This window comes from Cupressus sempervirens, chromosome 4, assembly GCF_028749045.1.
Source record: "Cupressus sempervirens isolate cs-2001-9-10 chromosome 4, ASM2874904v1, whole genome shotgun sequence".
NCBI lineage: Eukaryota > Viridiplantae > Streptophyta > Pinopsida > Cupressales > Cupressaceae > Cupressus > Cupressus sempervirens.
In genome coordinates this window covers 122,654,771-122,681,626 of record NC_143121.1, presented here as the reverse complement: position 1 = coordinate 122,681,626, position 26,856 = coordinate 122,654,771, and positions in this window count along the sequence as shown.

The following is a 26,856-nucleotide window of genomic DNA, read 5'->3' as shown; positions in this document are numbered from 1 at the left end:
TTTTCCCTCTATTTTTCTGCTTTTTTACTATTTCCAATCTATTTTTGACAACTATCTCTGTGAAACTAAGGACTTTGACTTTTTGGGTCAAGGAAAACCTTTTAGGTAAAGGTTGACCTCAACCCTGACCTGGTTCAAGGATGACCTCCACCCTAACCCAGGTTAGGGTCAACCTTTTCCTCAACCCTAGATCCATTTTTCAATATTTGAAGGTTTTGAGACATCGAGCTTTGGAAAGTTTCATTTTTCTTGCTTCCAAGTCAACTATTTCGGGTTTCAAAATGGTAGACTCTTAAATTACATTTAATCTAGGTCCATTTCTAGGGATTAAGGTTCATTGGGATTTAATTCTCCCATGTCAGCATTTTCTAGGAGTTTGTGCCCTAGATCTCTATATAAACAAGCCTTCTTCCCTCATTTGGACATCTACAATCTATCTTTTATTCATAATCTATGAGAAAATTTATTATCTACTTTTTATGAAGAGCATGTACAATCCATTATTAAGCATTATATCATTCAAGAATTCAAGTTTTCCATTGAAGATCAAGGATTTAAGTATTCAATCCTTTGAAGGTGTTGGGACTGAAAATTGCATGCTTCATTTTTAGTCACATTTTGAAAATTTTGGAAAATCATGTCCTAAAGTGCCTTTTATGCATGTGGTCAGTTGGTAGCTTGAGGCCTAGATGGTGTTTGAGTGGCTTAACACCTTTCATTTGACATATGCATATGATCCAAAATGTTATTTTTCCATCCCAAATCATTCTGTGAAGTCCCATTTTGAGCTAGTGCCAAAATTTGCAATTCTACCAAGTGTCAAATAGCGATCAGAGGCCTAGTTTGCATCTGAATATCTTTTACCCAGCACTGTGTCATGACTAGTCACTTTGGGGATGTTTAGTGTCCATAATATAGAACCTATGTTTCAATTTTCAAGTCATTTCGAATCCGTTTGACTAGGTTTTGTACCCCGCAAAGTTGGTCATTTATTGTTTTGTGCATTTAACTAGTTCACAATTCTGGGAAGCCCTGTTCGACCAATCATATCTTTGACCCAGTTCACCCAAATGAAAAAATTCTTTTTGCATTGTGTTCTAGGGATAAGACACTTCATATGTTCTTATTTTGAGATCATGTCGAATCCATTTGATCAGTTTGCTAACATGATCAAAAACCCAGTTTGCATTGTTTTGTTATGACCAAGGTATCCAGATTGATCCGTACCCCTGTTCGGCATGTTATAACTTTGATCCTGTGATTGGCTAGCCTAAATGGATTGTACCATTGTGTTTTGTCCTAGAAATCCTTGAAGTATGCCAGTTCTTAAGTCATGATGAATCCATTTGCATACTTTCTTATGTCCGTACATTTGCCAAAAATCACTTTTTGACACATTTGTCAGTTAAAATTTCCAAGTGCCTGTTTTCGAAAATTCGCCAAATGTGCCCTATGATTCTTCATGAGCCCAAAAAATGGAATTATATCCTCTTCATGGCAAAGAACTTATATCCTAGTTTTCAAAACCCCAAGTGATCAATAACCCAGTTTATAATGTCGAACCCGAGCCCAATTTATGTTTTTTAACATTGTTTGCCTGCAGAATAATTGAAGTATGGATGTTCGGCAATTAAAATATTTTGACTGGGAATCCATCATGGGTTGAAAATTTGCAGTGTGATAGAGTATGCAGGATTGAACACTCATGCCGATTTTCATGGCCTGGTTACTTGATTGAGTTAGTTTTTACGGCCACCTGGCGGGCCTTCAGACACAAATTTCACATTAGTGCGGAAATGATTTAAAATGAAATTTAAAATTGATTGTTTTACATACAATCATTACAATGCTTCACTGTAGTCATTGCCATTATCTTAGTTCACTAAATGTATGAGATTGGACTTTTTCTCAATGATAAAAGAATCAAATAAATGTGAGGGACTATTTGTTTTGACAATATAATGTTTTAACACAAGAAGAAAACTAAGAAAATGTGCAGATGCATTGAGCAAAATAGAGGGCTTTCATGCCATAACAGAGGCATCACCAGGAAAAGAGTCAAACATCCACAGAGGAAGAAGCATCCACATTTTTTAGAGAAATGAACAAATTTGCTGCTGAAACAAAGCTCAAGGAAGCATGTATCCACGTTTTTGAAGCCCATGGCTTCCTTCAGCAACAGTATCATGTTTTTTAGAAGGGGGAAGCTCATTTTAAATGACCATGTGCATAAGAAATGACCATTACAATGAAAAGTCTATAAATTCATAGCAAAAATGACCAGCAGGATGGAGCTTCACGTTTGGAATAAGAAACTCATGCCAAAGGAGCTGAAATAACTCACACATATGTAGCAAAAGAAAACTCGTGCATTTAGCAATCACAGCAAACACAAAGAGCAAGAACATTGAGGAACATTATCCCACATTGAGCAGGTGGGAAGTATTTTTAGTCTTTATATGCTTTTGCACTCAAACATATAGTGTCAACAAGACAAAGTATTTTGAAAAGGCAAGCTAGGTGCACGTGGGTCCCAGTCGGCTAGAAGGAATGAAGTAAATTTTGAAAGAAAATGCATGCCCAAATGATGATGTCAGCAGCTTATAGGTGGCCGAAAAAGTCAAAAATTCGGTAGGTCGCTATGTCACTTGCCGAAAAATCTTGAAAAATTCGGCTAGCGACATAGCGAGGTCGTCGAAAAACTCAAGAATCCGGCAAGAGTCAAGAACCAATCAGAAAGTGACACGTAGCATTGGTCAAACCTGGAGTTGACCCGAAATTAAAGAGGCTAGGAAAAATAAAATGATTTTAAAATTTTCATTTTAAAATTATTTTGCCAAGAAACTGACATGGTCTTTTTTTTTTAATAAAGTTTGAACTTCTGATATAGTTTTAACTTTTGAAAGTTCATATATTTGTGAAATATTGTCATAGAGACATGAGAGAGGCTTGAACTTCAGAGGGCTATATCTGGGTCAAATTTTGCCCAAAATAGATGCTTCAATATACCACCGAAACCAGGAAGAGCTAAATTTTTTGATTTTGAGGTTGGTTCTTGCATAGGTGCCTCCTGGCTTGAGTTATAGCAAAAAATTGTAAATTTTGGGGTTTTTCTCAATGAAACGGGTAAAAAACTAAAAATCCAATTAGGGGATTAGTAAAACTTGGTAAGAATGTGGTTGGAGTTCACGTCTCTCACATTCACTCAATTTAACCCGATTTTTGCTAAGCATTTCAATGGGTAAATCAGATATTGTGGTGACTCAGCAATGTTGCATCATTTCAACAGAGATATTGTGCAAGTCAGTAACAGAAATGATGAAACAAGATCAGATTAGAATGAGAGATGGAAGAAAGAAGTTTTTCAGTTACAGAGGATTGCTTTTCAAATGGACACTTGTCACGTGAAGATCATATCCGAGATTTTTTCCTTTGCTATATCTTTCTATCTTTCATTGTTTGATGGGTTCCAGTCTTTGGAGAAAAACTAGTCACTACTGAGATAACAAATTTTGGATCCAATTTTGATATGTTCCCATACTGTGATTCCACATATTTCTTCAGCAATTTCTCTCATGTGAACAACAGTAGAAATAAGAATACAGATAGTTTGATCTGTTAGGTAGCTTTGCATTTAAATTTCATGCATCTTATTGTAATTTGTTTCAAGGAATTGAATGATAAGGCAACAACAAGTCAATCTTCATTTTGATATCTTGTCTCTCATTCATGTTGTTTGTGATCTTTTGTGTTTTGTAAAAAAAGAATATGAAACTCAGTTGCAACTTATTAGTTGTATATGTTGATTTATTTTGCTTATGACTCAAAGAGTTATGTAAACGCTTGATTCCTCATCATAGGATTGCAGACTTCATGAAGGGATAAGTCGAGTATGAGGTTCAGAAGGATGCAGATGTCTAGTTCACAAAGTGGTTAGATAGATCAGGAAGTCCTGATGTATGGCACATATCAGTGATTTTCAGGGATGTGTGTTAGGTTTTTGTATGAATTTCCCAATAGATAAGGCACTGATCACTTATAGGATCACCTATTATACTGCTGCATATTTGAGGTTTTGCTAAGATCAACACCAATAATCAAACGCTTTTCCCCTTTCATGTTGAAGAGCTATAATAGAATGCCCTCACTCAGCTCATGAGATTCCTAGATCTGCATTTAGCTACTGTAGATGGATGTCATTTCATGAGTTATCAGGAGAAATAAGGGTTTTATCTGCTTCATATTAGATTCAGTGTATGCTTTGACAACTAGTACCATATAAAGAATCTGTAGGTCCACCTTCCTAGGTTTTGCAGAGCCTGAAGAAGAAGAAGGGTCATGCCTTATAGTTGGCCTGGTGTCTGAATGGATGTGTTGATAATGGGAGTTAGCTACCCCTAGATGTGTCATATTCTCATCAGGGTAATTGGAAATGGGTAACATTTTCAAACTCCAACAAAAGGGATTTGGTTCAAGCATTCAAGATTCATCATTCAAACCCTAGATCTAGCCATCATGGTGGTGTGATTTTCCTTCAAGATCTTTTGTTCATCTTCTATATTTATTCATTCCTCTCTCAAGGTGGATTCAAAGCATACAATCATGGAGGTTTTCATTTACATTTACTGATGTTATGTTCAAGTTTCATATCAATATACTTGTTTACATTTCAAATACAATTGCATATCTATTGAATATCATAGCTTCATTGTTATATGTACTTCTACTACTTGCTAGCATTCCTTATTTCAATTCCATTATTGAGGTTTATTCCAAACTAGGGTTTGACCAAGGCAAACCCTTCATCCAAACAAAAAAATCATTTTTCTTGTAGATATAGGTGTGGAACAATGAATTGAAGAGCATATTTGGATACCCTTTTCATCAAACTTGACGGATCTATGAACAAAAAATTTGTCAAAGTAGTGTAGGTCAAGATCGACTTTTTAGGGTATAGTTATACCCTAGGGTAAGATTGTACCCTGCTATTAGGGTCAAGGTCTACCTCCTCTCAAAAGAATAATTTTTTTGTGTGTTTTGTTTGTCTCAACATTTCCAATCTAGAATAGGTTGTAGAGATCCTCAAAATTGTACACAAACACCGTAAATCATCATTTTCTAGATTTATCCTATGTGAAAGTTAGTATTTGTATTTTATCTATTTCAATATTTAAGCACATACTTCCCAAATAGGAAAACCATAGGACCTCCTTTCTCCTTATTTTGCATTACATGATCCATTTGTGCACCAATCACTTTCTTGTTCTTAATCAATTTGGATCATTCCTATTGGAAATTAGGGTTGAGGATATGACCTATTTTCTTCCTATTCAGAAGGAGTAAGAACTCTGCTTGCTTACTCTACATAAAAAAGTTCCAAAGTTTATTAGATGGATGTGAAGTTAATATTTCTAAATAATATATTAGAAGAAGAAGTTTACATAGAACAAATAGAAGGATTTGTTGATGCTAACAAAAATAATATGGTATGTAGACTACACAAATATTTATATAGTTCAAACAAGCCCCAAGAGCATGGTATGAAAGACTTCACAATTATCTTGTGAAGATTGGATTTGAGAGAACTGATGATAACAACAATTTGTACTTGAAGATAGGAGGTAAAGGTATTTTACTAGTTGAAATGTTTTTTTTATGATATCATATTTGGAGGTCAAGATGGATTATGTACGAAATTTGCAAATGAAATAAAGATAGAATTTAAGATGTCTATTTTTGGAGAGATCAAGTCCTTTGTTGGTTTGCAAGTATATCAGATGAAATGTGGTATATATATCACTCAGTCTAAGTATGTGAAGGAAATATTGAAAAAAATTGAATTGGAAGATTTCAAACTAGTTACCACACCTATGGTGACATGACACAAGTTGTCAAAGAATGATGATTTAGTTGATGTGAATCAAACTTTGTACAAGTCTATGATTGAAAAATTACAATATGTAGTGCATAGAAAACCTAACATTGCATTATATGTTAGGATTGTTGCAAGATTCACTGCTAATCCTAAGGAGAATCATTTTATGGTTGTTAAAAGAATTATGAGATATATAAAAGGAACATAAGACTATGGTCTATAATACAAGAAAAATGAAAAAAAATTGAGTTGAGAGCCTACACCTATGTTGATTGGGCTGGAAACATTGATGATAGAAAGAACACTAGTGGAGGAGCATTTTTCTTAAGAAAGAGGTTGGTCACCTAGACTAGCAAGAAACACAATTCCATATCTCAATCTACTATTCAAGCTAAATATGTGGTTGTTGTAGTAAATTGTACAAACATTGTATAGATCAAAAAATTACTCAAAGGTTTGAAGAAGGAAATCATTGAACCTGCGGTACTTTATTGTGATAATAAAGTGCTATAAATATATCAAAGAATACTGTGATGCACACAAAGACTAAGCACATTGCAATCAAGTATCATTACTTGAGAGAGTTAGTTCAAGACAAAGAAGTGAGGATAGAATATGTGAATACAAAAGAGAAGATAGCTGATATCTTCCCAAATTCATTACCTACGGATGCTCATGAGTATTTAAGAGGTAAGCTAGGGGTGATACCCCTATCCAAAGCTACTTAAGAAGCATGAGTACTACCCTACATCAACCAAGATGAAGGTTGTATCTTACAACTTGATGCAGTGGATATTACTTCAGGAGTTGCCTAAAGTAATGAAGGAGCAAAATTAGAAGATCTATAGTCATATGACAAGTGACAAAGGGAGAATCTAAAATTGATTATATTTGCATACAAAGATGACAAGTTTTTGGAATTTTTGTCAAAGAGAGAGATATATGCCCTAATTAGGGAGAAATGACTAAAATAAATACATCAAACTAGTAAGAGGGAGAAAGTACTGAGGGAAATATAAGTCAGATACCAAAAAACTAGAAAGACAGAGATATAAGTTAGAAGGAGAAGATTTAGTAAAGGAACTTGATGAAGCTTAGATTACCCTACATAGAGGAAGGACATATACTACACTAATAGAGGCAGAAATTTCAAAGATTTATTTTCCTTTTGGTACTGTTGATTGGTATTGGTTTGCCATCAATGCCAAAGAGGGAGATTGTTGATATAAGATTGTATTGAAGTGAAGAACCTATAATGGAAAAATCATTATTTTCTAAATGATGTCAAACCTACTACCTACGGGTGAGACAATAGGCTTTTGGTCTAAAAGCTATCATTTAGTTGATTGATAAAGAGGATTTGAGAAGAGGAGATAACAATAGCACCTAGAGAAAGGTTGAGTTATTTGGTATGTAAAAGAAGTCTTAAGACCAAGTAAGACATTAATACTATAGTGAATTGTTTATCTACTTAAAGTCTAAAATGAAAGATTACTCAAGATAAGACTAGAAGAAGAGATTAAGTAAGTAAAGTGTCTACCAAGCCTTGCTGAGCAGTTAATGCAAGTTGAGAAGAAATCAATGGAAGTTGAGTGAAAAATAAGAGATGTCAAGAAAAGATGAAAATTAGTGCAAGCTGAGTGATTGTCAGTATATATCAAGTAAGATTTAGTTGATGTTGAGCATCAATAAACTTTAGTGGTCATCGAGTAAACTGGTGCTGATTGAGTGGAAGAATAGTATGGAAGTCGAGTGACAACATATTGATGTCGAGTGCTAGTATTCATGTTAAATCATAGATTTGAAAAATTTGAGCTGACTATTTTGTTTTCTTGAATTGTGTGAAGCATGTGGAAGATAACTATAATGAGTTGGTGGCACAAAATTCAAGGTAAACCATTTTGTAATGAATTCAACAAAGATTGTAGAAGAAGTTTTTAGAGGAACCAAATGGAAAAGTGGGTAGATTCATCGTATCCTACCTAATCTGACCTAATCCTAAAATAGATGATTGTGGTTAAGCAACAAAAGATTTTAAATCTCTATTTATAAAGAGAGCTGGTCAGAAGCAAAGGTTGTCATGTGAGAGAACCGAAGGAAGACAAGGAGTCTAGCATATTGCTTCATTCAGTGGCCAAATAGAAGAGACTACAATTGGCATGCAAAGAAAGAAGGCTTAAGTGTATGAATTCTTAAAGGGTGAGCAAGCCATTAGAGCTAAAGTGTGTGAATTCCAAGTAGAATGGAGGACTAAAACAAAGATCTATAATCTGCAAGTGAGTTGTAATTTGTTATTAGTTCAAGTCTTACTATTACTCTCTAATCATTGTATCATTCTAGGGTAAATCCCTTGAATTAAGGTTGACCTCACAATCATTTGTAAATCATTTAACTAGGTGAAATTACAAGTGAATTTTCTAAAGTCATCTAACAAGGTTCACTTCTAAAAAGGTGATTGAAATCCTCTAACCAGGTCACATTTAACAATGTGTATTGTAACCTTTAATAGGGTTGGCCTTTCAAATGACATCACTTCAGAAGAGTGAGAATTAGTAGCATGTTATAGGTGGTTTTTACCAAATTGGGCTTCCACATAAAATTCTTGTGTCCAATGTGTTATGGAATCTGTTATGTTTCATGTTTACATTTTTGCAAAGTTATTTTGACCAAGGACAGTAACCTACAATGTTTAAGTATTATATGATATAATGGATGCATGCATAATAAGGTTTTATGGATATGGGTCTACTATGTTAATATTAATGTTGATGATACTACTTGGGGGGAGTATCTTGAGTATTGGAGAACATTGACATGTTGCATTCATGACTGTGTTTGTCATTGATGACAACATAGTATGGTTTCTATAGAGACTAGAAGAATAGTAGTCAGAGATCTTATGTTGCATAGTAACTAAGTAAGGATTAAGTGATGCATGATTAAGGATATGTTCCTAAGAGTGTCCTAATGACATGGTTAAGAGGATAAAGTTTGAGTCGAAGATGTACAATAATTATGTTTGATTTACTATAAGTAGTGTAGAAATAGAGCATCTATTTGGGAGTTTCTAATGTTTGAAATTATATGTTTTAGCCAAGATATATGAAGATGATGTAGAGTCAACCAGTGATAGAGGACAATTAGGTGTTGACATTAGTGAGTGCATAAGACTTGGAGTCACAAGTATAAATTTTTTTATTAGACCGTGAGCTAAAAGTGCTATTGTAATTGTGATTGATTATATATCTTATTTTAATGAATTGGAAAAGCCTCAAGGCTGATTCAAGGAATTTTTATGAAGATATGGTATAAAGGAAAGATTTTTTCATTGATTGTAAAGTAATATTCAAGTATTGTGATTATTTTTCAAGTGACAAATGCGAAAAGGAGCAGAGTGCTTATTGAATGTGTGTAAGAGATTCAAGGGATTATTAGATGCATAGTTTGTGATCTGGTTACAAGATTAGAAGGAACATAAGTCTAGTTGATAGGATAGAGAGAGAGAGGAAGGAAGTATAATTTATTTATATTATTCTACAAGGAATAATACAAAGATCATTTGGACAGTGGGTTCATTGGTCTTATGGTAGAAGTTGTTTGGGCAAATGGGTCTAGTTGTCTTCCACAACTCCTAACAAGGTTGGAATCTCCTAACAAGGATTCATAGTCTCTTAATAAGGGCTCATATATATTGAATGTTGTAACAGACTCCTAATAGGTTCTATCCTCTAACAAGGAATATTTATATTATTACATCATCTTGTGGGTATCATCCCCACTAGGTTTTTCCTCTAATCAAGGGTTTCCCTAGTTAACATATCTAGTGTTATTGTCTATGAGTATCTTGTTGTGGTTTCAATTTAAATTACTCATATGGTTAAGATTGTTTAAATTTGTTATTAGTGATACTAGGTGGATAACTAATTCACCCCCTCCCCCCCCCTCTTAGTTATATTAGTGGACTATATATTCCAACAATTGGTATCAAAGCATCAGGTCCTTGAAGGATAAGATTAATGGCTTTGGGAGATCGATGGAAAATATTTTTAGAAAGGATAGTCATAGATTCAATAAAACCAACTATGACAATTGGAAGGAAAAGATGAAGACTCATCTATTGTGCATGGATCTGAGATATTGGCTCTTGACAAAAAGTTTGAAGATAGTCATTAAAGAAGAAAAAATTGAAGGTTGTAGTGAAGAAGAGAGAGATCTATTCATGTGTAACATGAGATAAGGAGAAGCCCTACTCACAACTCTTTTAGAGAATGAGTATAGTCTGGTAAAGTCATTTGCAACATCTCATTAAATTTGGAAATCATTAGAATCTACTTTTGAAGGTGATGATCATGCAAAAAGAATGAGGTTACGAAGTTGGATATGTGCATATCAAGATGCTAACATGATGGAAGATGAATCTATAAGAATCTATATTGGCATAATATTAGAAATGGTTGTAGGTATTTAGTCTCATGGTGGTGTTGTAGTTTCACAATGCATGCCCCAATTCTTCTAGAAATGGGGACCCCCTAGTATATTTTTTAGCTTTCTAGATCCCTAGTCTAGGGTCTGAGCCTTTTTAAGGATTCTACCTGGTGTCTAAGCCTAGTTTGGCCCTCTTCTAGAAAAACCCAATTGCTAGAAACTAGAGAATTTAAGAGAAAAGTGAGTTTGCAAAGTAAAGGTGCGTAGGTGCGCACTTCCAAAGGTATGTTGAAAAAGGTATATTGTTGAAAGAGGGAGACTATTGACAATAGATTGATACAAGTATGATAAATATGTTTCAATCATTATTTTTTCACTGATGTCAAACATACTTTTCGCTGGTAATACAACTACTTATATGATTTAAGTACTATCACTTGTTTGATTGATGAAGAGGATTTGATTAAAAAAAGGATGTAACAAAAGCACCTAGAGGAAAGGTTGAGTTATGATATATAAAGGAGTACTACAATTAGCTAAGATAGTGTTATCATAGTGCATTGATAATAAAGGTTGGATACACTAAGCAAGTTTAGAAGAACAAGTTAAACAAAGTTTGTTTACCAAACTTGACAAAATGGATAGTAGGTATCAAGCAAAGTTAGTACAAGCTGAGTAGAAAATCAGTTGGAGTCGAGTAAAAGTTCATTTTAGTGCAAGCTGAGAAAAATACTAGATGTCAAGGAAATTTTAGTTGATGTGAAGCACTAGTAAACTTTAGTTCATGCTGAGTGATTTTTTAGTGGATGTCGAGCAACGTAGTATGTGCCAAGCACTAGAAGCAAGTTAATATTGATTGTTAGTATTATTAGAAAAATCTTGAATTTGATGGATCTAAATTGACAAGTTTGTTTTCTTGGAATGTATGAACCAGGTGGAAGATAAGATTGATGAGCCAGTGGCACAAAATTCATGGTAAACCATTTTGAGGCAAATTCAAAGAGGATTGAAGGAGAAGTTCCTAGAAGCGATATGGAATCAGGGGTAGATTCATTGCACCCTACCTAATCTATCCTAACCCTAAATTGGATGATGGATAATGAATGACAAAACATCTTAATTCTCTATTTATTAGGATAGCTAGTCAGAAGAAAGGGTTTTCATGTGTGAGAACCTAAGGAAGACAAGGAGTCAAGGGATATTGCTTCATCAAGTGACCTAAGTGAAGAGTTTGCATTGGCATATAAAGCAAGAAGGTTCAAGGGTATGAATTCTTGAAGGGTGAACAAGCTATTAGAACTAAAATGTGTAAAAGACAAGCATAATGGAGGACTAAAATAGTGATCTATAATCTACAAATGGAGTTGTAAGTTGTTATCAGATCAAGCCTTATTGTTACACTCTAATAATTGTATTAGTCTAGGGTAAATCATTTGGATTAAGGTTGACCTAACAATCATTTGTAAAATCTTTTAACTGGGTGACATTCCAAGTGAATTATCTAAAGTCCACTAACAAGGCTCACTCCTAACAGGGTGATTGAAATCTTTAATAGGGTCACATTTAAGAGTGTGTATTGTAGCCTTTAATAGGGATGACCTTTCATAGGGCATCACTTCAAAAGAGTGAAAAAGAGTAGCATGTTATTGGTGGTTTTTCCAAAATTGGGTTTCCACATAAATCATTGTGTCAAGTGTGTTGTTGAATCTATTATGTTTCATGTTTACATTTCTACAAATTGATTTGATAGTAACCTACAAGTTTTAAGTGATTGCATAATCTTATGGATGCATGCATAATGATAAATTTTTTATGGGTTCACTAAGATATAAATTTTTTAATCTATACCTCTAGACCTTGGATAACTAATTCACCCCCTCCCCCTCTCGGTTATTCTAAAGAATTCCAACAATTGGTATTAGAGCCATCTACTTAAGAGGACTAGTTTGAAGGTACTAGAAGCACAAATATTAAGATGTCAAAAAGAGAAGTACCCAAGCTTAATAGAGATAATTTTCTCGCATGGAAATGTTTGATGAAGCTATACCTTGGAGGACTTGGATATCATGCACAATCTACCATCACTACTGAGCATGTTGATCCTGGTAGAGCCCTAACTACCAAGGATATGAAAAAGAAGAAAGAACACAACTAGGCAGTGTTGGAGATAGCCTCTTCCTTAGGCTAAGCTAAATTTGATGATATCAAAAATATAGATAGTGCAAAGAAAATGTGGGATGCCTTAACCACTACCTATGGAGGAGAATCTAATGTTCCAAGAGCCAAAGTTGAAAGTCTCAGAGGTAAGTTTGATGATATGAGGATGCAAGAAGGTGAAAATATTGTTCAATATTGCTCAAGGATAAAAGATGTTGTTAATGCAATAAGAGGAGATAATGGTAAAATAGATGATGATACTATACTAAGAAAAGTTTTAAGAACACTACTACCTATATATATTGTTAGAGTTTCTACAATATAAGAACTGAGATTTATCCCAGGGAATAATCTATCTCTTGAAGATTTGGTAGGTAGGCTCATTGTTTTTGAGCTATGTAACTTTGATAATTTCAAACCTAAGAATATTGAATCTACTTTCAAAGCTAAGTTGTCATTGAAGGAACCTAAGAAGAAGAAGAAGAAAAAGATAAAGTATGTGTCAAGTGATAATGATATAGATGATGAGGATGTAGATCCACTTGAAGCACTATTGGCAAGAAGATTCCACTAAGGTAAGGGAAAGTTCAAAGGTAAACTACCTATCATTTGTTTTAATTACAATGAGGTTGGTCATATTGTTGCTAGATGTCCAGAGAAGAAGAACTACAAAGGTAGTGACAAGTACAAAAGTAGAAGAGATGATGACAACAAGGATTACAAAGAAAAAAGCAAGAAGTCTTGCTACATTGTTGAAGAGGAAACAAGAGATGAATCTAATGAATATGATGATGAAGTGGTGTATGTTGCAATGAAAGATGAATTTGATGAAGATGAGGCAACTGCACTTCTGACTTGTGTGAACAATAATGAAACGTGGATCACTGACAATGGGTGTTCACATCACATGACTGGAGACAAAAATAAGTTCATTACATTGAATTGTTATGATGGAAATAGTGTAAGATTTGGTAATGATGCATCATTCTTGATAAAAGGAAAAGGTTCCATCAAACTCATAGATAAGATTTTATGTGACAATGCATACTATGTTGAAGGATTTAACTATAATCTATTGAGTGTGTCACAATTGAATAATTCAAGATGTAAGGTTGAGTTTGAAAACAAGATTGCTAAGATATATAATACTGATTGGAAAGGGTGATCAGACTAGGAGTAATCTATTCTACCTTGACATAGAGGATGCTACTTGTCTAGTTGTAAAATTTGATGATGTGTGGCTATGGTACAAAAGGTTATGTGATGTTAATTTTGATAACTTGATTAGTATTAGTCACATGAGAAAAGTTAGAGGTTTTCCTGAGTTGAAGAAGCCTATGCAAACACTGTCAGTTAGGAAAAATGACAAAGTCAAGTTTCAAGAGTAAAACTCATACTTCTAAAGAAATAGTAGAGATTTTTCATACTGACCTGTGTGGACTAATTGAAGTGCAAAGCTACAAAGGAGATAAGTACATTATACTATTTATTGATGATTATTCTAGACTGATGATAGTTATGTTTCTAAAATAGAAATCTAATACTTTCCAAATGTTTAAGTGGTACTTAACAAGAGTTGAGAAGGAAATAGGTAAAATTTTGAAATGTTTGAGATTTGATAGAGGAGGAGAATTTACATCAAATGGGTTTGAGATGTTCTATAATGATAAAGGTATCAAAAGACAACCATCCACTCCTAGAAACCCTCCACAAAATGGAATTTCTAAAAGGAGGAATAGGCTATAATGGACTATGCTAGGACACTCATGATGGAGAAAAATGTTTCTTTGAAATATTGGAGAGAAATTGTAAGTACAACTGTCTATACCTTGAACCATGTACAAGTCAAGAAAGGTACTCATTCAACATCTTTTAAACTATGGTATGGATACTCACCCAATGTAAAATATTTTAAGGTATTTGGAAGAAAATGCTATATTCTCAAAGACTTCAGGAATGGTAAACTAGATACAAAAAGTGAAGAAGGTATATTCCTAGGCTATTCTACAAGAAGTAAAGGTTACAAGTGTTTGAATACTAACACTAACAAAGTTGTGGGAACTGCAAATGTAAACTTTGATGAATATAAAAAAGTATGTGAGGGTAAACCTATGAAAGAGCAAGAAGAATACAAATCATTTGTATACTTTTATGAAGGTATGCCTGATTAAGAAGATGCTACAAACAAACAAGAAGTTTCATTTATTGTTAAGTCACATACTATGAATGCGAGTTGCATTCAGGAATCGAGCCATATTCATATGCTAAGTTATAGAATGAAGTTGAGGTTCATTCTGATTCTAAGATTAGTGTACATGAGAGAGAAGTTGAGCTACCTCATAGAGATGTACATAGTGACTCTGAAGTTGAAAGACCAAATGAAGAAACTAGAGCTGAACCAAGATTGTCCAAATATGTCAAGAGACATCATCCTGCTACACAAATTATTGGAGATAAAATTGCTAGACCAATGAAAAGGAACAAATTGAGAAATGATACATGTTTTCTAAGCATAAAAGAACCTAAAATAGTAAAATATGCCTTGGAAGATGTGGAATGGAGTAAAGCCATGGAAGAAGAGATTGAACAAATTGAGAAAAACAAAACATGGACTCTAGTTTCTAGACCAGAAGACAAAAATGTGATTAGCACCAAGTGGGTATTCAGAAACAAGCTAGATGAAAATGGTCAAGTCACAAGAAACAAGCCAAGATTAGTGTGCAAAGGTTATACACAAGAAGAAGGAATTGACTATGGAGAAACTTTTTCTCCTATTGCTAGATTGGAAGGAGTAAGAACTCTGCTTGCTTATTCTACATACAAAGGTTTCAAAGTTTATCAAATGGATGTTAAATATACATTTTTAAATAGCATATTAGAGGAAGAAGTTTACATAGAGCATCCAAAAGGATTTTTTGATGTCAACAATATAAATATGGTATGTAGATTACACAAAGCTCTATATGGTTTGAAACAAGCACTAAGAGCATGGTATGAGAGACTTCATAAGTATCTTATGAAGATTGGATTTGAAATGATTGATGATAACAACAATCTATACATGATATCATATTTGGAGGTCAAGATTCTTTATGTAAGGGTTTTGCAAACAAAATGAAGCAAGAATTTGAAATTTCTATGCTTGGGGAGATAAAATTTTTTGTGGGTTTGCAAGTATATCAGATGAAATATGGTATATACATTACTCAGTAAAAGTATGTCAAGGAGATACTGAAATCCTTTGGATTGGAGGATTCAAAACCAGTGAGACTTAAATAGTTAAAGAATGATGATTCAATTGAGGTGAATCAAACATTGTATAGGTATATGATTGGAAATTTACAATATGTAGTACATACTAGACCTAAAATTGCATTATTTGTAAGGATGTTGTGGGATTCTCTACTAATCCTAGGGAGAATCATTTGATAGTTGTAAAGAGAACAATAAGATACCTGAAAGGAATAGAGGAATATGGTCTATATTATAAGAAAAGTAAGAAATTTGAATTAAGAGCCTATACTAATGTTGATTAAGAGCCTATACTAATGTTGATTAGGCTGGAAACATTGATGATAGAAAAAGCACTAGTGGAGGAGCATTTTTCTTAGGCAAGAGGCTAGCTACATAGACTAGCAAGAAACAAAACTACACTTCACAATCTACTACTGAAGTTCAATATATTGTTGCTATTGTAAATTGTACAAACATTCTATCGATCAAACAGCTACTCAAAGGCATGAAGGGAGAGATCACAGAACTAGTGATATTTTATTGTGACTATACAAGTGCTATAAATATATCAAAGAATCTGGTGATGCACACAAAGACTAAGCATATTGCAATCAAGTATCATTACTTGAGAGAATTAGTTCAACACAAACAGGTGAAGATGGAATATGTTAACACAAAAGAGAAAATTGTTGATATCTTCACAAAAGCACTACCTAAGGATGCTCATGAATATCTAAGAGGTAAACTAGGGGTGATACCCCAATCAAAGGCTCTCTAAGTAACAAAAGGAGTGCCCTACATCAAACAAGTTGATTGCCATATGTTACAAATTGATGTAGTGGATCTTACTTTAGGAGTTGCCTAAAGTTATCAAAGAACTAAATCTATAAATTAGTCACAAGAAAGGTGACACAGAAGAAACTGAAGAAGTTCATATCTGCATGTTGAGATGACAAGTCTTTGGCATTGTTGTCAAAGAGGGAGATAGTGATTGATCAGGAGAATTACAAGAAATTGGAGATTGAACAAAGAGGGAGAAATCCTAATGCACAATTTGAGGGAGAAATGCTAGTAGAAAGAAAGTGTATCTGCTAATAATTGTAGAAGGGAGATATAAGAAGTAATTTAGAGGGAGTCATCAAGATGTATTGATTTTGTGATTGTCTATTGATCAAAACCTATTTAGAATATGAATGTTTCTGATAGAAGGAGAAATTTCAATACAAGGAATTATTTTCTTTTTTGGTATTTTGTTGGTCTTACTATTTTAATCTAGTCTATTTGGTTGATTAGGTTTGTTTTCCATCAATGCCAAAGAGGGAGTTTGTTGAAAGAGGGAGATTGTTGAAAGAGGGAGACTATTGACAACAAATTGATACAAGTATGATAAATGTGTTTCAATCATTATTTTTTCACTGATGTTAAACCTACTTTTTTTTGGTCAGACAACTGCTTATATGATTTAAGTACTATCACTTTTTTGATTGATAAAGAGGTTTTGATATTAAAAAAAAAGATGTAACAAAAGCACCTAGAGGAAAGGTTGAGTTATGATATACAAAGGAGTACTAGAATTAGCTAAGATAGTGATACCATAGTGCATTGATAATCTACTTAAGTTTGCAAAGGTTGGCTACACTAAGAAAGTTCAGAAGAACAAGTTAAACAAAGTTTGTCTACCAAGCTTGACTGAATGGGTAGTAGGTGATGAGAAAAGTTAGTGCAAGCTGAGTAAAAATTTAGTTGGAGCTGAGTAAAATTCATTTTAGTGTAAGTTGAGTAAATTAGTGGATGTCGAGTAAAGTTTAGTTGATGTCGAGCACTAGTAAACTTTAGTTCATGCTGAGTGATTTTTTAGTGGATGTCAAGCAATGAAGTATGTGCTGAGCATCAGAAGAAAATTAATGCCAAGTGCCAACATTATTAGAAAGATCATGAATTTGATGGATCTGAGCTAACAAGTGTTTCTTCTTAGATTATGTGAACTAGGTGAAAGATAAGATTGATGAGCTAGTGGCACAAAATTCATGGTAAACTATTTTGAGGTGAATTCAAAGTGGATCAAAGGAGAAGTTTCTAGAAGTGATATGGAATTAGGGGTAGATTCATTCCACCCTACCTAATTTGTCCTAACTCTAAATTAGATGATAGAGAATGAACAACAAAAGATCTTAATTGTCTATTTATAAGGATAGCTGGTCAGAAGCAAGGGTTGTCATGGGCAAGAACCTAAGGAAGAGAAGGAGTCAAGGAATATTGCTTCATCAAGTGACCTATGTAAAGGTTTTCATTGGCATGTAAAGCAAGAAGGCTTAAGGGTATGAATGCTTGAACGGTGAACAAGCTATCAAACTGAAATGTGTGAAAGCCAAGTAGAATGGAGGATTGAAATAGTGATCTATAATCTACAAATGGAGTTGTAAGTTCATATCAGATCAAGTCTTATTGTTACTCTCTCATAATTATATCATTCTAGGGTGAATCCTTTAGATTAAGGTTGACCTAATAGTCATTTGTAAAATCTTTTAACTAGGTGACATTCTAGGTGAATGGTCTAAAGTCCTCTAACAAGGCTCACTCCTAATAGGGTGATTGAAATCCTTTAATAGGGTCACATTTAATAGTGTGTATTGTAACCTTTAACAAGGTTTGCCTTTCACAAGGCATCACTTTAAAAGAGTGAAAAAGAGTAGCATGTTACTGGTGGTTTTTCCCAAATTGGGTTTCCAAATAAATCATTGTGTTAAGTGTGTTGCTAAAATTGTTATGTTTCATGTTTTTATTTCTACAAATTGATTTTACAGTAACCTCCAAGTTTTAAGTGATTGCATAATCTTATGGATGCATGCATAATGATAAATGTTTTATGGGTTCACTAAGCTATGAAAAGTTTTATTTATACATCTAGACCTTAGATAACTGATTTACCCTCCCCTTAGTTATTCTAAATAATTCCAACAAGGTGTGCATTTTTTTGTTTGCATTAACATAACAAAAACTTAAAAAACAAATGCAATCACCAACTAAAAGGTGCACATGTTTGGCACTATCCAAGGTGCGCACATGCACACCTTTACAAAGACAAAATTTTCTCCTTAACATAATAAGAGTGCACACATAGCACACCCAGAAGGTGTTCTATATGTGCACCCTTTTTCCAATAGTTGGCATTCTTGGCACATATCAAGGTTGTGCACCTAGCACACCCATCAAGGTGCACTATGTGAGCAACCTTAGTGTTGCAAGTTTGCTAAAGTGAAAGTCACACCTAGTGCACCCTTAAGGTGCACAAGGTGTGCTTAAATTTGTCTTCTAGAGGTGTAAAAATGATTTTTAAGTGTTGTAATAGGATTTAGAGTTTTTGGGCAATAATTTTTGGTAATTAGGGTTTTTTTTTTTAATTGATTTTTTCCACCTTCCAGACTAATGGATGTCTATTTTGGGTAGATAAAATGGCTTCCTCCTTATTCTCCCTCACTGCAAATATGGATCCAAAATTGATGGTCTTCAAATTTCAAGGTGTTCAATCAAAATCATGCTTCTAGGATGCTCATTTCGAGATCTAAGACATCAAGCTAAGCCATATTGATTGGAACACATTCATGGTTCTCTGCAACAAGCCAAATAAGAGGCCCCCTATGGTATGTACACTTATTCGATTGAGACTAGTAAATGCAACTTCACACCCTATTTTAGTACAATATTTTGAATTGATCATGGCACTGGTAGAAAATTGTGTTTCAGAGGAAAGGGTGGTAAAAAGCATAACTAGAGAGATTGTCCTGGATCTAAGGCCCAAGAATATAAAGAAAGTATTTCATTTTCTGAGGCTAGACTAGTATATTAGTTTGAAATACCATCAAGTAGAAAGGTGGTATAGAGAACATGAATTAGAAGCAACAAAAATCATTCGATCCTCATATCTCATTGATAGGACTCCTCTTGGGAAAAAAACTAGGAAAGTAGATATGACAAGATGTTACATGAAAGATGATATCAGAGATTCTATAGTGCTCCTAAGTAGAATCATGGGATTACTAGTAGTAGGAAACTTAAACATATGGATGGTACACTTCATTGAAACCTTCAGAATGGTGAAGATTCCAATTGACTAGGCCTCAATTCTCAGTGAGAATTTAGGTGAACAACTAGAGGTAGTAAAAAATGACCAAAGGTTCTATATTACATCTTATTTGGTGTATCTGTTAGCTACAAGAGCAATAGATTATCTATGGTTGTTCAAAAGGGGCAACTTACAAGATGTTGATGCATAGCCTTATGTGGTATACCCCCTAGCTAGTGAGGAAAAAGCTCTTGAATCATAGCAAATAATATAGAATAGTGAATGATGCCTTCATTTTTGCAATCATTTGGTTCATTGAGGGAGATTATGCGAAAAAGGAAGTTAGAAGAGGCAGCAACAAAGATTATAGAAATAGGCACCTATTACATCCAATTTAAGACATTCACTTATTTAAGGGTAGCAGGTACAACTAGAAATCCAAAGAAGTTCCCTAGGTATCTATGTGATAGTCTTATATTGCTAGAGATTGCACGACACCTCTCATCTACATATGAGAGAGTAAGGAAGCAACATAAGAAGACCTGGGTATGGCCCATCACCATAGGTCTTTTTGGTGTTCAAACAGAAGTAGGATATGATGACTTTTGAGTCTAAATGGAATCAGTATCCCTTGGAGGATTATAACTCTCCTCATCTCCATTTTGATAACATTGGCAAAGTTTAGTACTTGGCAAGAAAATAGTTCAAATGAAAAGATGCCATAGAGGATCATGGGATGAATGTAGTAGATGGCTACAAGATCCAAATAAGGGATTATTGTGGGATGACTCTTTATTTGGTAGGCAGTGCCTTGAAAATGAAGGTCCCATTGGAGAGTGTGTAGCAAGACACTAAATATGTCTTAGATCCCCTATATAATAGAGATAAGATATATGATTAGCCTATCATGAATGCAGAGATTGATAGAGAAGAAAATGCAAAGATCAATCATAGGGTGAGGCATGTCATCCAGTTAACTAAGGAGTGGATTAAGAGACCATTCAAGCTAGATCTTATTCCACAAATAGAAGTTTTCCAGGCTATAGTCCACCCAGTAAAATGTAGAGGAGCAAAGGTGACAATGCCAACATTCACAACTCAGTCTCCAATAAGGCCCAAAATGGTGCATCAACTTGACAAAGATGTTTGATACTTCAAGGCATAAAAGGGTAAGAACAAAAGGAAAAATCCTCTCCATCGACTCCCAAGAAAACAAAGATGAAAACTCCAGTTAAAAGGATAAGGAGACAAAAGGTAATAAGAAAGGTTATTCCTTTTCAATCAGTCCTAAAATTTATTCCAAAGGAAGAAGAACAGGATGACAAAGAAAAAGAGAATAACTTTCCCTTGAGTCAAAGGTAGAATGGAGAAGGAGATCCACTATAACACCACCATCCATTCCTACACAACCTATTCAGGTTACAACTTTAGAGGATGAGTTACAACAATGAATTGATGAGTAATAGGACCAAAGGGCTGATGTCTTTAAGATGTTAGATTTTGATTTCATGCTTTAGGCACTGAGCTGGTAGGTGACAAGATAAGGGATACCCTAAAAAATCAACTTCCATAAGAGGATTGGAGTCAATTACTACCTCAACCACAAGGATCTTTAATTTATCCACCATCACCAAGTCAAGATTTATCTTCCTTGGATAAAGGTTCAGTTGCTCTTCTCCCTCTAGGTAATGAAGAATAGGTAGAAGCTAAATAGCAAGAAGAGCCACAACAAAGACACACCGATGAAGTATTAGAGGAGGGAAAATGATCTAATTTAGGATCTACAAGTTTTATGACTTAATCCCAACAATCAGATATACTTTCCCAATCTATGCAATAAATTCATGGCTATGTATTTAAAATCGTTGAATTTACAACAAAGAAGAATCTAGGATTGATACAGAGGAATTTTAACCAATTACGTGTAATTAAATAATGCTTTAACTGAAGCAAGTTAACATAATTGAAAAATTCAATAAAAGAACATCACATAACTAATAGAAAGAGAGATGAGAAAAGAGGTACAAATGATTTGATCTTAGAGTTTGCCCTGTCAGGACTACATCTCTAGGTCCAACTCCAACTGGTGGACCGATCCAATTAAATCCAAATCAAGTATAATGTGTTAAAAATTCAACCCCTTGTAGAACATTAGCATAACACTGCTTAGATGTTTAGGACTAAAAATATATCCTCTAGATTTTATCTCTCCTCAAGGATTTAATTTCCAAAAATCCTCAGTATTCCATCAGCATAATGCTCACATCAATTTTCCTTAGTTCCCCTATCAATTTTCCATCAACTCTATCAGTTGAATCATCTGAATCAACTCTATGTCTATCAAATTCTCTATGTTCAATTCTCTATTTTCAAAATAAACCTACCCCCCTCTTTTATACATGAAAATTGTCTAAAATAGACCAAAGCCATTTAATTACAATAATAGGGCATTAGCAAATTACCCCCTTTGAATAACCCCTTTTTCCTTTTATCATTTTGGCATCTAACCAATTTTTGAGGGTTTACTTAGTAACAAAATAACCAAATTCCTAATTTTTAATAAGGGTGATAGTCAGTTTAAAACTTAAATACTAACTTCACCCTATATATTTTAAAGTCATTTTGTGGTGCAGTAGCCAGTAAGACTTTTACCCAACCGACCAGTCTAGGGTTCAAATCTCACTAGTGGCCATTTAACAAGAATTGGTGTCCAGTAACCTTTAAATAGCATTCGTCGCATATGATTGTTAAATGTTAGCAGTGGCACAATGGCCACCTGCTGATCTAGGAAGGAGGTAGTTAAGGGTTTTGAACTTTCTAACAAACTTTTTGTTGAAACAAACTCGATGTCTATGCCAAATTTCCATGTGGACATGCCATGTCAATTGATTGTTGAGGATGAACATCATGTCAGCTTCCACGTAGACTGCTGCCACATTAGCTCATACAAGGTGCCATGTGGGCTTCCCTGCCATACATGTGCACCAATTTTTTTTGCCCCTAAAGTGCCATGTGTCTACTCCTAATTGGCTTGTTGACAATATTCTGACATCATCAACCCCCTTTGGTCAACTAAACTTTAACTCAACATATCTTTCACATACGAGCTCCAATTTTGATGAAATGAATGTTTTTAGAAAGCTCTCAATGAGACTTTCAATTTGATGTTGACTTTGACCAATTTTGGAGAGTTCAAAATTTTGCCTTTTTGATAGCCTTTAAACCAAAGTTTGATCCAACTTTGACTGGCCATATCTTGAGCATACAAACTCCTTTTTTGCTCATTTGAGTTGCATTGGATTTAGAATTTTGAGGACTTCAATCTGATACTGTTTATTGGAGTTTTGGAGATACTTCAAAATTTAGTGAAAATATCCTCTAGATCAAGCCTCCCCACTGAAAAGAAGCTTTCAGACCTCCAAAAGTTTATTTTTCACATAAAATGAAAATGAGGGCATGCTCACCTCACTTGTCTAGTATTACCTCTACAAACTGCTAGAATTCTAAATATCTGAACCATCAAACACATTATGAAGAATGACATAACACTACTAATACAATCAACCATATATCCACTAGTGTTCATTGTTACATCCATGATCCACATAGTACCAACTAGTAGAAATAGAATCAACAAAACTAAAATAACTAATGAAATGGAAAAAGTATCAACACTTTGGACCTCTCGTATAGAAACATCACTAGAAAATGAACCTATCAAATCCTCTTTTACCATCACTGGCTGAATACTAGATTCTGCTTGCACCTAATCCTCATTAGCTGCTACAAACATGAGAGTCAGTTTACTGCTTGCATTTACAATCATTTTCAAATAACATGTGTTTAAAATTGATCCTTCATTCTTCATGCAATGAGCTCTTATCATATATTTAATTCCATCCTTAAAAAAAAATACCTATTATGCTCCCTATAGAAGATAGCTTTCCTATCATATAAGTATGGGCTACGCAACACAATCCCACAGATATCAAGTGGAACCACATCAAATTTAACCTCATCTACAAACTGAGATGTTACTGCAAATCTTAACTTACATTTCTTAGTGACTTACAATCTGTTATCATTCCACACCTAACCTAATGGATAAGGTCTCTTATGTGGCTTAGTTTCCAATCCTAACTATTTAATAGCTTCTTCTAAAATCAAATTGACTTGGGAACCACTATCTATCAATGTGTCAATTTTAGTGTTCTTTGAAATCACCCTTATATGAAATAATTCACTTCTTTTACTATATTCAAGAACATCATGACTTTTAGAAGTAGAAGCACATGAAACATAAATGGTAGAATCAACAAAAGCTTTACCTTTCAAACTCACAGTCGATATTGTTGCTTCATCACTAGAATTTGATCCAAGATCCTGAACAATAGTTTTAGACTTTTGCTTACCCTTACAATCCTTAAACCACTTTGGTTTCAAATCTAGATGTAATTTCCAACACTTCTCTTCTACATGTCCTTTCCTCTGACAAGGGAAACACGTAGGTTTGTCACATTCCTCTTTCTTTACTATGGATGCCTTCTTTCCTTTCTTGATGTTTTCAGGGGGAGAAAATTCCTTCTTAGAATTGAAACTCATGTTTCCTCCACCTACTTCAATATGAGTCACTTGAACACATACTTCATCAACATTAGAAGGACTAAAGATCACTATTGTATGCTTCAAATATGACTGCATTCCACCTATATACTTTAATAAAGTATCTTTTGTGTAAAGAGGAATTCCAAGAGTTAATGCCTTCTTCCTAAACACCTATGTATACTCTTGTACAGACCATCCTTTACCTTGCCTTAGATTTTGCCAATCCATAATGGCTTGTTGCATATAACCCAATGGATAAAACTATTTCTTCAAAGAAAAAGTAAATTCATACCAAGATGAAATGATTTTACCATGTGTAGCAAGATCATCTTGGATCTTCATCTCCCACCAAACTAATGTAGTACCTCCCATTTTGAGAGTAGCTAGCTGGATTTTCAAAGAATCATTCAAAATCTTCTGAACCCTACAGTACACTTCAATCTACTTAAGCCAATTATCCAATGTCTCTACATCCAATTCACCACTATATATAGGAAAATCGAACTTAACATTCAGTTTTAACAAAGGCACATTAACATCCTCAAATTTTTTTGAAGAATAAGTAAACAAAGAAGATGAAGAAGATGATGATGATGGGGATGGAGGTTTAGGAGGGTCACTACAACCTCATACTCCTTTACCTTTCACATCTTCTGATGAGGATTTTGCTTCCTCCTTCTTCTTAGCTTTATCTGCTTTCCTCAACTGTTGATCATGTCTCTCTTGGAGAAGAATGTCAATCAAAGGCTTTAACTCCACAAAAGATCTCTAGAATGCTTCTATATCAAACTCAAGAATGTGTTGTTTAGATGTCATCTCTAATTGAGGAAAAGTCCTTCTTTTCCCAATTTTTGGATTGAACTCTTCAAGTTCACCTTCTTCTTGTTTTAATCTCAACCTAGTTAACATTCACCACCTACAATTTATCTGCAAAACAAGCTCTAACTAGCTCTGATACCAAAATTGATCTAATTTAGGATCTACAAGTTTTATGACTTAATCCCAACAATTAGATATACTTTCCTAATCCATGTAGTAAATGTGTGGCTATGTATTTAAAATCATTGAAATTACAAGAAAGAAGAATCTAGGATTGATATAGAGGAATTTTAACAAATTACGTGTAATTAAATAATGCTCTAATTGAAGCAAGTTAACGTAATTGAAAAATACAATAAAAGAACATCACATAACTGATAGAAAGAGAGATGAGAAAAGAGGCACAACATGATTTGATCTCAAATTTCACCCTGTTAGGACTACATCTCCAGGTTCAACTCCAACTAGTGGACTGATCTGATTAACTCCAAATCAAGTACAATGTGTTACAAATTTAACCCCTTGTAGAACATTAGCATAACACTTCTTAGATGTTTGGGTTTGAAAATATATCCTCAAAAATTTAATTTCCAAATATCCTCAGTATTCCATCATCATAATACTCGCATCAATTTTCCATCAACTATATTAGTTGAATCATCTGAATCAACTCTATGTCTATCAAATTCAAAATGTTCAATTCTCTATTTTCAAAATGAACCTACCCCCCTCTTTTATACATGAAAATTGCCTAAAATAGACCAAAACCATTTAATTACAATAATAGGGCATTAACAAATTACCCCCTTTGAATAACCCCTTTTTCCTTTTATCATTTTGGCATCTAACCAATTTTTGAGGGTTTACTTAGTAACAAAATAACCAAATTCCTAATTTTTAATAAGGGTGGTAGTCAGTTTAAAACTTAAATATTAACTTCACCCTATATGTTTTAAAGTTGTTTCATGGCACAACAGCTAGTAAGACTTTTACCTGGTTAGCCAGTCTGGGTTTGAACCCTGCCAGTGGCCATTTAACAAGAATTGGCAACCAATAACCTTTAAATAGTGTTCATCACATATGATTGTTGAACACTAGCAGTGGTACAATGGCCACCTGTCAATCTGGGAAGGAGGTAGTTAAGGGTTTGAAACCCTCTAACAAACACTTTGTTGAAACAAACTTGACGTTTATGCCAAATTTCCACATGGATGTGCCACATCAGCTAACTGTTGAGGATGAATGCCATGTTAGCTTCCACGTAGATTGCTGCCACATCAGCTTGTACAAGGTGCCATGTGGGATTGCCTACCATACATGTGCACCAATTTTTTTTGCCCCTAAAGTGCCACATGTCTACTCTTAATTGGCTTGTTGACATTACGCTGACGTTATCAGACATGCTGACATCATCAACCCCCTTTGGTCAACGAAATGAACATTTTCAAAAAGCTCTTGATGAGACCTTCAATTTGATGCTAACTTTGACCAATTTTGGAGAGTTCAAAATTTTGCCTTTTTGATGGCCTTTGATCCAATGTTTGAACCAAATTTTACTAGCCATATCTCAAGCATACAAACTCCTTTTTCACCCATTTGAGTTGTGTTGGATTCAAAATTTTGAGACTTCAATCTGGTACTAATTATTGGAGTTTTGGAGATACTTCAAAACTCAGTG